Source organism: Phacochoerus africanus, chromosome 6 (assembly GCF_016906955.1).
Source record: "Phacochoerus africanus isolate WHEZ1 chromosome 6, ROS_Pafr_v1, whole genome shotgun sequence".
Lineage (NCBI taxonomy): Eukaryota > Metazoa > Chordata > Mammalia > Artiodactyla > Suidae > Phacochoerus > Phacochoerus africanus.
In genome coordinates, this window is record NC_062549.1 from 84,518,533 (window position 1) to 84,524,532 (window position 6,000).

Sequence of the window (6,000 nt, forward strand, 5' to 3'; positions counted from 1 at the left end):
GAAGTTAATTAAAATTCATTAAACAGCAGATCATGCTCCAAGTCTTTTTAGTCAAGAGACTGGGCATTTCTTTATGGTTCCCACCAGTAGAGTACACCCCTTCCCTCTCACCAAGGTCCTACTCTGGCTTCTTTTCCTGTAGCACCTATACTGTCATATATTACCATGGCAACATGTTTCCATGCAGACTCAATCTACCTGAATAGCCCTCCAACACTTCTGTTGTGAAGACTTAAAGATTTAATCACCGATTTAATTCTAGTTTTATCCTGATGGAAGACATTTTTTTTACTGTAACACCTTTTCTCTCTAATGAATTTTGTTGGGAATCTTCTACTGAGTTCCCTGAGAAGTGTATCTTCTCTTCCAATCAGGGCTTTTCATAGCAGAAAAGTGTAGAAAATAATATAAATTGGGGATTCCCTACTATATGTAGAGTGGTACAGGGGCATGGCAAATGGGTATGGGTATGCTGGATTTTATGAATCCCCTCAGGCTTCAATGGTAGCAAGAATGTCCTGGGGCTGCTGGCTCTCCTAGGCATATCAAACAGCCAGAAGCCCTATATGTTTATTCATTTTTCCATAAATAGTTCATTATATTTGACATTATGCTATAAAATAAAAATGGGAAGTATTGATAAAAGATGTATGTATACATATAAGCTAGATATTGTCATTTTGCTATGTTTGTTTTAGAATATCTTTGAGGGGATAAGACATTACAGAAGCAGCTGAAGTTCCATATCCTCCCCCCATGCCCTTATTTTCCCACTCTTCCTAAAAGTAACCACTACCCTGCAAATAGTGTGTATCCTTCCTGTGCATGTATAAAGCTAGAATTATACATGCATGTTTACTTAGCAATCTACATTATCATGTCCTTGTGAATTTTGCCTAAGTGACCTCACACTGTATGTAAGCATTCTTTCATAATTAAGTTTTAGTTGGGCCATATATATATATTTGGCAGATTTATCTTTACTTAAGTATTTTATTTTATTTATTTTATTTTTTTAATTTATTTTTTTATTGTTACTTCCCCAAACACACTTTTTTTTTTCCCCCACTGTACAGCATGGGGACCCAGTTACACATACATGTATACCTAATTTTTTCTCCCATTGTCATGCTCCGTTGTAAGTATCCAGACATAGTTCTCAGTGCTACACAGCAGGATCTCATTGTTAATCCATTCCAAAAGCAATAGTTTGCATCCATTAACCCAAGCTCCCAATCCCTCCCACTTCCTCCCCCTCCCCCTGGGCAACCACAAGTCTATTCTCTAAGTCCATGATTTTCGTTTCTGTGGAAAGGTTCATTTGTGCTGTATATTAGATACCAGATATGAATGATACCATATGGTATTTGTCTTTCTCTTTCTGACTTACTTCACTCAGTATGAGAGTCTCTAGTTCCATCCATGTTGCTGCAAATGGCATTATTTTGTTCTTTTTTATGGCTGAGTAGTATTCCATTTTGCATATATACAAAAAGACAGTCTATTCAGCAAGAATTGCTGGGAGACCTGGACAGCTGCATGCAAATCAATGAGCTAGAACACACCCTCACACCATGCATGAAAGTAAACTGAAAATGGCTTAAAGACCTAAGTATAAGACAAGACACCATCAAATTCCTGGAAGAGAACATAGGCAAAACACTCTCTGACATCAACATCATGAATATTTTTTCAGGTCAGTCTCCCAAAGCAACAGAAATAAATGCAAAAATAAACCAGTGTGACCTAATCAAACTGACAAGATTTTACACAGCAAAGGAAACCAAAAAGAAAATAAAAAGACAACTTACAGAATGGGAGAAAATAGTTTCAAACCATGCAACTGACAAGGGCTTAATCTCTAGGCCTTATATTTTTATAATTCCTTTTTTTTTTTTTTTTTGGTCTCTTGTCATTTTAGCACCACACCTGTGGCATATGGAGGTTCCAGGCTAGGGGTCTAATAGGAGTTATAGCTGCCGGCCTATGCCACAGCCACAGCAATGCCAGATCTGAGCATGTCTGTGACCTACACCACAGCTCACGGCAATGCCAGATCCTTAACACACTGAGCGAGGCCAGGGATGGAACACACAACCTCATGGTTCCTAGTCAGATTCACTTCCACTGCTCCATGACAGGAACTCCAATAATTCCTTTTGTTATTGCTGTTTCATTATAATGTGGTTGGAAAAGATTCTTTTTTCTTTTTTTCTCTTTTTTGGGTCCCCTACAGCATATGGAGTTACTAGGCCAGGGATCAGATCTGAACTGTAGTTGTGAACTAAGCTGCAGCTGTAGCAATGCCAGATCTTTAACCCACTGTGCAGGGCAAGGGATTGAACCGGTATCCCAGCACTCCCAGGATGCCACTGATCCTATTGTGCCACAGTGGGAACTCCAAAAGATTCTCGATATGATTTCATCCTTCTTAAATTTGTTAAAGATGATTTTGTGGCCTAACATGCTATCATTGAGAATGATCTATATGCACTTGGGAAAAATGTATTTTCTGTTGTCATGGGATGGAATGGTCTCTGTGTCTCTATTAGATTTATTTGGTCTATGGTATTGTTCATATCCACTATTTCTGTATTGATGAGCTCTTCATTGTTGAGATGGGATACTGTGGTCCCCTACTATAAATAGTATAATAATAGCATTACTATTTCTTCCTTCAATTCTGTTAACATATGCTTTATACATTTAGATTCTTTGATATTGGGTACATATATGTTTATAATTGTTATATCTTCCTGATGAATTGATACTTTTATCATTATATAATGACCTTTTTCTCTTGTGACGGTTTTTGCCTTCAAATTTTTTTTTTATCTCTATAAGTAGACCTATCATGACCTTTTGCATGGAATATATCTTTCCATCCTTTCACTTCCAGCCTATGTGTGTCCTTAAAGCTAAATTGAATCTCTTGTAGACTGCATCTGGTTGGCTTTTTTTTTTAAATTCATGTCTTTCGATTGGGGAAATTTAATCCATTTACATTTAATGTAATTATTGTTATGTAAGGACTTACTATTGCATTTGTTAATTATTTTCCATCTGTGTTATAGTTCTTTTGTTTCCTTCTTCCTATCTTGTTGTTTTCCTTTTTGATGTAATGATTTTCTATAGTAGTATCCTTTGATTCCTTTATTTTTCGTGTATCTACTAAAGATTTTCCTTTGCAACTATAATAGGCCTTATATAAGCCATTTTATATTTATAACAATTTATTAAGCTCATAGTAACTTTACTTACAAGTGTCTATACTTTTACCTCCTCCCAAGTTATTGATATCACAATTTATTTTTTTTACTTAGTGTATCCTTCAAGTTTGTGCAGTTATAGTTATTCTTTTTTTCCAGCACTTTTCAAAACTCTTTTATTCCATCATATATGTACTACATTACACTCACTTTTTTGGTTTATTTATTTATTTATTTTTTAGGGTCACACGCATGGAATGTGGAGGTTCCCAGGCTAGGGGTCGAATTGGAACTATAGCCGCTGGCCTACACCAGATGCATAGCAATGCTGGATCCAAGCCATGTCTGTGACCTACACCACAGCTCATTGCAATGCTGGATCCTTTACCCACTGATCAAGGCCAGGGATCAAACCCGCAACCTCATGGCTCCTGGTTGGATTCATTTCCACTGCACCACTATGGGAACTCCTTTGTTTAAAAATTTTTACGGAAGTATAGTTGATTTACAACATTGTGTTAGTTTCAGGTATACAATAAAGTGATTCAGATCAGATATATATATATACAATATATATATATACAATATATACAATAAAGTGATTCAGATCAGATAATATATATATTCTTTCTTTTAACATTCCCTCTCATTGTAGGTTATTAGAAGATATTGGATATAGTTCCCTGTGCTATATAGTAGGTCCTTGTTGGTTATCTATTTTATACATAGTAACATGTATATTTTAATCCCAGTGTCCTTATTTATCCCTCTCCACCTCTATCCTTCATAATCATAGGTTTATTTTCTATGTCTGTGTGTCTATTTCTGTTCTGTAAATAAGTTCATTTGTATCCTTTTTTAGATTCCTCATATAAGTGATATCATGATATTTGCCTTTCTCTATCTGACTTACTTCACTTAGTATGATAATCCCTAGTTCCATCTGTGTTCCTGCAAATGACATTGTTTTGTTCTTTTCAATGACTGAGTAGTATTTGCATTTTTTAAGAACAAAAAGCCTTTATTTTGAATTACAGTCAATAAAAAAAATGAAAAAAACTAAATTAAAACTTATGAAATCTTTTTAAAATTCTTTGTTACTAATGTAAACATACATATGCTGAAAGCACTTTTAAAAACTTTTAAATTGTAATTTTTACCAGAACTTCTATAATACCTACTATAAGCTATTAGGCAAATTCTAATTTTCTGGTAACCAACATACTAGGAATTAATAGATATTAAATCTGAAACTTAGGAAATTAAATACATGAAAAGTAAGAGTAAAGAATAGGAGTTGCTAGGAAACTATCACCACTGAAGCTTTTCCTTAGAGATGTTTTAAACTTACAGTGAAGATAAACAAGGTGGGTCTCCTGAAACTCTGTCCTTTTCTTTCCATATGCACAGCTACAATACAAATGCCTTGATGAGTTAACAGAAGAAGAATGGAATGCATTTTGTAATCCACAGGATCAGATTTGTGGCAACTACCAGTAAATACTTGAGAGTCTTTCCTATTATCTCAACTTTAAAATTTAAACTGAATTATAGCCACTTCACTTATAAAGTTAATATCTGGCAAGGCAAATTAGAACTCTAAAATTAGTCTTTTTTAAAATGGATGTGATTTACTTCATCAAAACCCATCCACTTCCCCATCCTTAGAACCAAAATAATGTGGATATTGGCCTGTTTTTAATACTTTTCTAGTTCAGATGGAAGTTTTACTATACTCAGTCTTTGCTTTTAGGAACTAGCCTGAAGAAAACTCCTAAAAAAAAAAAAGACTCAAAAAAGAAAGAAAGTTCTAGGAATTAATTCAGCCACAAGTCATTTCAATCTTCCTATTAATGTAAAATCCATTCACGAATTGGCCAAATCATGAATGAATTCCCCAAACTCCTTCAAAAATTATGTTTCAATTTCAAATCAAAGAACTAGAAGAATTTTCAAAGAACCCTATATAATTTATAAAAGGTAGCTATTTACCAGTTCATATTCCATCATATTTTGTATTAAACAATAGGCTTACTGATTATTTCATTGTGGCACATATTTCAGAACATAATTTTTCCGAAGGGCTCACTGACAATCCAACCACTTTAAAGAATTTATCATTTATCTACAAGCTAGATGTGGCTGGTAAGTATATCTAGGACACAGCAAGATGACATATTCTAACCTCAAACACAGGAAGCAATCAGAGGGAAAACTGAAACAAGACTGCAATGTACAAAGTACTAAGGTAAGTCATTCTTCACCTGGGTCAGCAGTCGCCAGTAAAATCATGTGCACAAATTTAATAAATGAATCTGCTCTAGTTTAACTAATGAAAGTGCCACTGAACTGAGAAAGGGAGATAAGAATTACCCTTGCAATTCTAGCTGATGAATTCATTAGATTTTTATAAGGCAAATAATGTGGAGCATTAGAACACAATTTCTAGAACTATTTATCCTGTATTATTGTGAAATCAAAGTACTGTGTTATTAAATGAATTATTTTACGCAATATGACTATCAGTTTACTTACAATTAAAAACATTTTTATAACAAGGATGGACTTATTTTCAAATTTCTAAATGAGGCAACTGTTCATTTACACAGAATTGTCTTTCCTTGAAGCTGAAGAGGGAACAGCATAAAAATGAGTGTTTCTGTAGACCCTTTATTTTTGATGATCAACAATTTTTTAGAAAGGCCGCTTCAGTTTTGTTACATAAGGTCTGAGACAGTACAAGAATCAAAGGTGTCATGAATTCACCTGCAAACAACTTTATGCCTGAACA